General features: G+C 34.9%; 1 long non-coding RNA gene across 1 annotated transcript; it reads left to right on the top strand.

Annotated features, from left to right (window-relative positions):
* Positions 1 to 568: 568 nt before the first annotated feature.
* On the top strand, positions 569 to 4,266 carry LOC101885027 (uncharacterized). Its single transcript, XR_011005979.2, has 3 exons — positions 569 to 804; positions 2,388 to 2,435; positions 2,542 to 4,266. It is a non-coding gene; the product is annotated as an uncharacterized lncRNA (long non-coding RNA).
* The last annotated feature ends 4,647 nt before the right edge of the window (positions 4,267 to 8,913 follow it).

Raw genomic sequence — 8,913 nt, 5'->3', positions numbered from 1 at the left:
CACAGGGAGAACATGCAAACTCCACACAGAAACGCCAACTGACCCGAGGCTCAAACCAGCGACCCAGCGACCTTCATGCTGTGAGGTAACAGCACTACCTACTGCGCCACTGCTTCGCCCATCTGTTATGAACTATTCAAAATAAACAATTAACCTCACATATTTTACAAAAATAGCCATTAAACTTTTGGCTGCATGGTTATGCAAAAAACATCACAAAGGCTATCCATCTCAAATTGGCATAACTTTAGAATTTTAGAAATAGTGTGTGATCTTCAAACGTCTATGCTAATGGTCACAAGGTATTTGTTTTACAAGTCATGCAATTCATCCCAGAGTTTATTCTCTACAGGCCTACAGCTAATTATTAATTTGATCGAATCAGAAATATTAGCATATGTTGTTTATTTTAGTATTTTCTGTAATTCCAAAATTAAACATTTATTATATCGTATAATATATATATTTTTATATATTTTTTATTTTTATTTTTTTTATAATATATTTTATATATTATATTTTTTATATATATCTTTTTTCTTTTCTGTCTTTTTTTATTTTTCCTTTCATTCTTTTATTTATTTATTTTTTTCTAGTGAAACGGAAGGGGCCTCTTTTTCTGTTTCTCCCCTCCTCCACCGCCCTGGAAAACGAAACTTAAGTTAGATCTGTGAAACTGAAACTTACCATGAACGTTATTATTTTAGTCTGAGAGCTGCTGGAAGAAACTGTTGATATTATTAAAAACCTACTTTTTATTTTATTTCAAAGTGCCTTCATTTTGACCTCTGGACAAAGATCTAGGTAAGTCAGTTGAGCTATCTTTATTTAGCAGGGTTCTCAAACTCGGTCCTGGAGGGCCTGCGTCCTGCAGATTTTAGCTCCAACGTGCATCGACACTCTTTCAAGAAAGTTTCTAGAAAGCCTAGCTTGATTGGCTAGCCCATGTGTGTCTGATTGGGGTTAGAGCTCAAATCTGCAGGACTCCGGACCTCCAGGACTGAGTTTGAGAACACCTGATTTAGAGGATGCTAAAATATAAATGATCACATAGTCTTTTAAAGCAGTTTGACAGCACTAATAAATTGAAAATTATGACTTGTCTCATTCAAAATAACCACAAGAGGAAGAGCACTTTAATAATCTAATTTTATAAAGAAGCCTGTACCCCTATAGACAACCTTTTGTAACGTGAAAGGGTTTTATAAATGTTAACGGTCCCCTTATTTATGGGTCTATTTTATTTTGAGATAACTGTACATTCTTGAATTATGGCAAAAAAAAAAAAAACTTAAAATCATTATTTATTTCTCTATCTGATAAAATAAAATATATAGTCTTTTGTTTGTACCTATATTTTCTGGCATGCCACAGACTGTAACACTGTCTCACAGACACAAAAAGTGCTATAATCACTGCAAAGATGAAAAACAGTTGCAGTCTGCTTTACTTTTTCACTTAAAATACAACAAAATAAAACAATGCTGCTCTATGTTAATTCTCTTGGAAGTGAAACAGGAGTTGCCTGTTTTTTGTTCTTATTGTGGTTGTTATTATTATTATTTTTTGTATCTTCTCCCCTTTAAAAAAATGGAAAATAGAACCACGATTAATTTAGGAAAAGCTCTGAAACGTACATGGGAAATTTCTGTGATCCTACAAGAAGTAAAACAAGAGAAACACTAGAACACCATTTGCGGAAATCCTAGTCAAAAATATAGGTAGGTCTCTGCAGCTGTCTATTTACCAATGTTATAATAACACAAACTGTAAAACGTTTTATGCAGCATTTTAGCGAGTTATATTAAGTCTGATGAGTGTCTCACATGTAATGTCTTGCATAGTATAAACTCAACTGTAACTACACTGGTAACCATTTCCTGTAGAATCTACAGAGTAACTTACTGGCAGCAGTTTGCCAGTAAAATTGCAGCAAAATACTGTATTTAGATTTACAGCACCATTTATTGTGCTCTAGGTATTTACAGTATTGTATATCTTTACTGTAAAATATACAGTAATAATGTAAAATATAGTAACACACTGTATAACTGTCCCACAGTAAAACACAGTTCAGATTACACAGAATACTGTGTAATTTACAAAATTCATTGACAGTGTTGCCAATAACACACACAAACAAAAAAACATTTACAGCAAGATTATACTTGTTTCTGAACTGAAATGGATATGTTTACACAAATTGTCACAACTATAAAATACAACTATGAAATTTGTTTGCACGTCCCTTTTCATAAAATCTATTCCAAAAGTGTGATGAATGAGAACTTCATGGTAAAACATCCGGACTCCAATTTAGATGTCTGCTTGTTTTTGAGATAATCTCTGTATATTATTCCTTATAAATAACTGTTGTATGTTGACAGTGTTGACGGCCTACTAAACCCCTTCTCGCTCTCAATGGATTCCTCGTTGTAAGTAGTATTTGTTGTAACTATATAGATTACAATCTGCAGGAGGAAGTTTAACCTTCATTAAATGCACAACTCTATAACATGTATTTGTTTGCTACTTTCCCAGATGTTTCCCCGATCTTCAACCTTTCACAGAAAACATCATGTCTGTGATGTATGAACTGAAGAAAAAGAAATTTATGGACAACACCCTTTTCTCCAACTTGGACTTTGCGGAGAGATTTCTCAGGGATCATCCTCTAAGAAACGACTTAAAATTGTTGGTGAAAGGAAATTACTCATGTGTACAAATGGGTAAGAGTAGAGATTACGTTTTTACCGTAGCATCAGAAAACAACCGAACCTATGTCAATGTACGTGTCAGCACATATGCTGAGAACATCTCAGTGTATTCTATTGATTTCAGTCACTTTTGCAACCACACCTGTCAGGATGAGACCAAGTCCTGTTTCACACAGGCTAAAGAAGCTGTTCCTAAAGGTGGTTTGAGAAGACTACATATCATGTGCAACAGGTTCTCGGTCACCTACATTTCCAAATTTGATGGTCCAGGTCCAACTGTTGAAACTAAGTGTCAGCTGAAGCTTGAGAACCTCACTGCTGAGGGTTTACTGAACAAAAAAACCTGGCTGCTGAAAGAGAAGCCCACCTGTCATGGTTTGATAGCATGTCTAAACCATCTCCTAAAACACTATCTTACCAACCCAGCTCCAAGTTATTCCTATAGATTTGTATTACATGGAGATAATGAAACAGTCATATTCACTTCAGGTGAAAAAAATGAAGAAGAGTGTGTTCTGCTACACGATCATGAAGGAGTCTCAATGTATCCTTCAACACTGTTTTAGAAGCTACAATGTATGCTGCAGGGGGAATAGTAGGTCATTTTACTTGATACATGAATAACTGTAACAGCTCTTTCTTTGTATTCAGTACAGCAGTAATATTATAACATTAGTTTGTGAATAATGAAAAAAGTTTAGTATAGTTTACAGAGAAAACAATCCCTGATTTGCCAGCATAACATTATTTTTTTTTATTGAATCACATTTTTTTCTTAGTTATTTCCTATAAATTATGGACACAGAGTTTTTAATGTACTGTATATGGTACATCTGATGTTTTGGGTGAATGATTGCATTACTTTAGTGTTGTGTTTTATCATGATGGTGTTTAATATTTCTCATATTTATGGCAAAGTTCTGGGAACCACAGCGGCTGTATTTTCCCCCCTTATTTCCTTATATACAAGCTCCCTTATTTCCTTCAACAGCTACTCCCCATTATGTTCTTTCAAAATCTACTTTACCAATCTAAGACCAGCCACCCCTAAACCTAACCTTAAACCTTGCAGTTTCCTTATATTACCCTGTAATTTCTTTGGTATTGTACCGTAAGTGCATCCTTAAAATTTGATTAATGTACATGTGCGATTATATTTTAATTTCATAGATAGGACTACACAACACAGTAGAGTATATGTTACAGGTTTTCTGTCACATACACCAGGGACTATGATTGTACAGGGTTTGGCTTAACTAAGTTAAAGTTTGAAAACATCACTGTTGAGGGTCTAGTGAACAAAAAAAGACAGCTTTGTCTATTTAGATTTTATAACCAAAAGCAATGGGTGTAATTTGACCATGAGGAGTACAGTACCAAATGCAAAGTTTATGTTTGGTTTCGTGTTTCTTTTTGTGATAACTTAGCAGAACAGATTTACATTTACACAATTTACTACTTGCATTACTGGTTGCAGAAGATTCTGAAATTTTGTACTTGTTGCTGAGAGTCTTGAGTGTGAATATGTTAATAAACATCATTATTTGTTTTTTGCATTTCTTTCTTTTGGTTTGAAGAGATGAACTTCATGACAGCAGATAGAGAAAACATTACAAGTGGCCTACAGGATTGACACTAGCTTGTGTTGTAAACAAAACAACACCTTTCCTTAAATTTAACAATTTAGATCTTCAGAATTTACCAAATGTGACGTTTTGTGTAACGTCGTCCTTTAATTTATTATGTGTTATACTGTCTTTTATGTAAGCAAATATCAAATCTATTAGTTATAAACACCAGTTTAGAGCATTCACCTCTGTCAGCCTTTCCTTTCAGTAATTCAAGGCAAACTGCTATCAGTGGGACTGACAAGCTCATGATAATTTACATTATAATTGACAAAGAGCCTTTATGAGTTTAACTCATGAGCATCTGATAAATCAAAACATTCTGGCCAAGTAAGAAAATCTAAATGCCACGTGTTAAAATACGATTACCCTTCAGAACATAAAACACAGATACACAATCTCTCCTTAACCACAAGACTGACATCATTCTGTTTCATAATAGTTGCGAATGAATACAATATAATTTTTTTCAGGATTTTCATGACACAATGGAAGATTTATATAGTTATACGAGGCCATGTGGACTTGTAATCCAAAGGTTGCAGGTTTGATTCCCAGTCCTAGCAGGAATTAAAGTTGGTGGTTGGTGGCTTGGTAGTTAGGCTCTCTCACTGCACTATAATAATAAGCTAATAGACTAGTGTCAGCATGATAATGCATGAATATACAGATCTGTAGTTTTAGTTAGTTATGATTAGCATTGACATCATTATTTGACAATTATAGTTGTTAAATAAAAGTAAATTAGTAAAAATAAAAAAATCCTCAGGGGCTTTAAAGTTTAGAGTGATTAAAACGGGGAACGCATGTGTGCCAATGATACACTGGTAAACCCAACAGTCAACTTTATCAAATGAAATGAGTGTAGTGAACTCAAAATTTACTGAAAGGTTATTTTTCTCATTTGAAAAGAGTTTTGAACTCAGTGTTGAAGGTAACAAACTAATTAAATACCTCATTACTTAAACTCAAATGAATTAAGTTGCAGTGCTCATTAGAATTAGTTTATGAATTCAAATGGTTTGTAGCAATCGGTTTCCTCAAATGGTTTGAGTTACCTTAACTTTTGGATTTTACAGTGTATAAATAATCATTACTTATCCTAAAATCTAAATTTATAACATATGAAAATAAAAAATATTAAAAATTAATTCAGTCTCAAAATTGTAACATGCTTTGCTCTGTTCACATTTTTCAAAAACTCGTCTTCACAAGTCATCATTTGCTTGGATGGGATTTTTTAATATTTGGTGAGAGACAATTAATTGAAAATCTGGAATCTGATTATATGGTCTCCTGTTCAGGAGGAATACTGCAAAAAAGAAAAGTCAAACATGCAAAGATCAGATATTAAAAATAATAAACAAAAAAATAAAAACAGACAAACAAATAAATAGTATATAACACAATTGTCAAAAGCCTAATGTTCTCTTTTATGCCTATGATATTATGGTAAATTTATATTGTATTTTGAGAGAATTCAATTATATATCCACAATGAAAGCCCAACCCCTAAGCAATAAACGTTTGCTCTGAGGAATATTAGGTTAGGCACAAAGGGATGAATGATGTTGTTATGTACAAAGAAAAAGAGCTGATTTATTACGAATCAAAACTTCACCGTGTTTGTGTGTGGCCAGGCGGATATATGAGGTTTCTCTACTGGTGTGTGTCCATAGAAAACAGTAAAGCTTTCACATGTTGAGGATTTTATAACAGGTCTTCTGAGGACAAATAGTCGTGTGCGCATGTACGTGAGTGTAAATGATTGAGCGCATATATGTGCCCATGGAGAAAGAGTGATGTGTGAGTAAGTGTGTTTAACAGACGTAAGTGAAAACAGGCCTGCTGGCTGTCCGCATGGAGCTCTGTTAAAAGCTGTGGAAGAGATAGACATCTTCAGTCCATTACACATGCTTTCGCTTAGCAGTTGATCGATATACCATGTGCAGTCATCAACTGCAGGAAACCCGTTTGTGAGACTGTAAGTGTTTGCTGTATTTTTTACATTGAACCTCTCAACAGACATTGTGTTGTAGCACTGATGTGGGACCAGTTTCATTAAGCTAGCTATTAAACAGAGCACTATGTAACAGTAAATCTGGTTATGAGAGATGGTGCACAATAATCAATCTAAAATGTATTATATGTCTTTACAATACCCACATAAACTTTGATAAAATTATCATTTATTCAAGAGGGGTTGGAATGGAATTAGCGGGAAATTGCTCACGTGATTTTACAATGTTCAGCAAAGTTTGATGTCACATATTGTTGCATAATCTGTATCAGTGTAACATCCCATAGAGAGCGAGTAGAGCCCTCTACATAGCAACAAAAGCAGAATCATGGGATTTCCCCTACTAATTCAATGAGAGTCATTCACTCACACTGGATGACAGACACAGATACAAAATGGTGTGTATAAAGTTACCAAGGAATAAAGCCATTGACCACGAGTAAGTGTTTTCCCACAGAAATGTGGAGGGGAGCTTCTGAGGTTGAGTGTGTGTGTGTGTGTGCGTTTGTGTGTCTTGCACGGCACATAAAGAGCCCATGCAGCGTCCTGAGCAATGAAGTAAGTCCTTTGGCAAGACCACCGGTAATTGAATACAGTTCTTGTTCTGTGTTGTTTGATGAACACATACAGTACACACACATATTTCCAGACACTCCTGACTCATTTGAACTGAATGTGCTGTTTATACACAGTAGAGTTAGGTTTAGTGGTGTAGAGCAGTGGTTCTCAAAGTGGGGGTCGGGACCCCCCGAGGGGTCGCGGGGCAATGAAGGGGGGGTCGCCTGGTGATTTCCAAAAATCTATTTATTGTTATAAAACCATAAGAATTAATATATTTTATCCATAACTATACTGAAAATAAAAATAGTTGTTTATAGTTACTATATACTATATAGTTACTATAGTAGCTTATAGTTACTAGTTCTATTGGATTGCAACCCCTGGGGTAATTACATTATATTAAAGGCAGCAATAGCGTCAGATGCATTTGATTTTATAACATCAGGTTATACTTTCTGGAACATTTAAAGCACTGACACAAATTTAATTGGTGTGTCTGCGTCATTGCATGCAAGGTTTCTGTATTTATAACCACCTCAGAGGATATTGGGGGTCGCGAGTCACTAGCATTGTTATTTTGGGGGTCGCGGGCTGAAAAGTTTGGGAACCCCTGGTGTAGAGAATGGAAAAGACCAACAATAATAATAGGTGAAATTACATTTGTTTAAACTGATTTGGTTTTATCCTAAACTTTTTTAAGAGTTTGCATGTGTTGAAAAGGTTTCTTGTACATGCAAGTTAAAATATAGTAAAATATGAAGACTTTAATATTGAAAAGCATATCTGCTTTAAACCTGGATGCGTTAAAAATACTGTGCAGTCTATTGCCAAAAGTTCTAGCACACTCCTCCAAATCTTTGACCAGATGTTCCACTTCCACAGCCACAGGTATTTAAAATAAAGGATGTAGATTCTGCTTTTAAAAAAAAAACATTCATGAAAGAATGGGGGGCTCTCAGGAACTCAAGTGTAGTTCTGTGATTAGTGTGATAGGCTGACACCTAATGCTGTAAGTCCATTCATTAAATTTCTACACTATTTCACACTGACTTTTTCACAAGGTTTAAAAACAGGATTTATTTGTTCCAGAAGTTCATTTGTGATGTCAGGCACTAATGTTGAACAAAAAGGCCTGACCTGCAATCTCTGCTCTAATTTATCCCAAAAATGTTCTATTGGGTTGAGGTATGGACTTTGTGTAGGCTAGTCAACATTACGCAATAGTGCTCATTCATGTTGGAACAGATGCGACCATCAGCAAACTTTTCCCAGAAATTGGGAGCTTGGAATTGTCCAAAATGTTTTTGTATGCTAAAGTTGAAACTTTGACAATGCAAGTTTATTTATATAGCACATTTTATACACAGTGGTAATTCAATGTGCTTTACAAAGACATGGATTAAAAGAGACAAGTATAAGAAAATATAAACCAATAATAAAAATGATTAAAACAGATAAAATGTGTTAAAACCTGTTTTAAAAGAATGAAAAAGAAAAGAAAGGCATAATAGTGCCATCTGTCAGGCACAGCTAAACAGATATGTCTTTTTAGTCTTAATTTAAATGTGCCTAATGTTGGAGCACATCTGATAATTTCTAGAAGCTGATTCCAACAACGGGGGGCATAGCAGCGGAAGGCAGATTTACCATGCTTTGACTGAACTCTTGGAATTTCTAATTTATTTGATCCTAAAGATCTGAGTGATCTGTTGGGTTTGTATTCAGTGAGGATATCTGTAATGTGTTGAGGTCCTAGGCCATTTAGTGATTTATGGACAAGTAATAATACTTTAAAATCTATTCTGAATGTAAGTGGGAGCCAGTGTAAAGACCTGAGGACAGGTATGATGGACTCTGATTTTCTAGAATCCTGGCAGCTGCAACTGTCTGACTGTCTTTTTGGGAAGGCCAGTGAGGGAATGAGTGTGTATGGATGTTTCACAGACATGGATTGCAGCTGAAGGACATCTGTTGCGTAAAACATATG

This window comes from Danio rerio, chromosome 13 (assembly GCF_049306965.1).
Source record: "Danio rerio strain Tuebingen ecotype United States chromosome 13, GRCz12tu, whole genome shotgun sequence".
NCBI lineage: Eukaryota > Metazoa > Chordata > Actinopteri > Cypriniformes > Danionidae > Danio > Danio rerio.
Note: the sequence above shows the minus strand (reverse complement) of the source record. Positions and strands in the feature narration are given on the sequence as shown.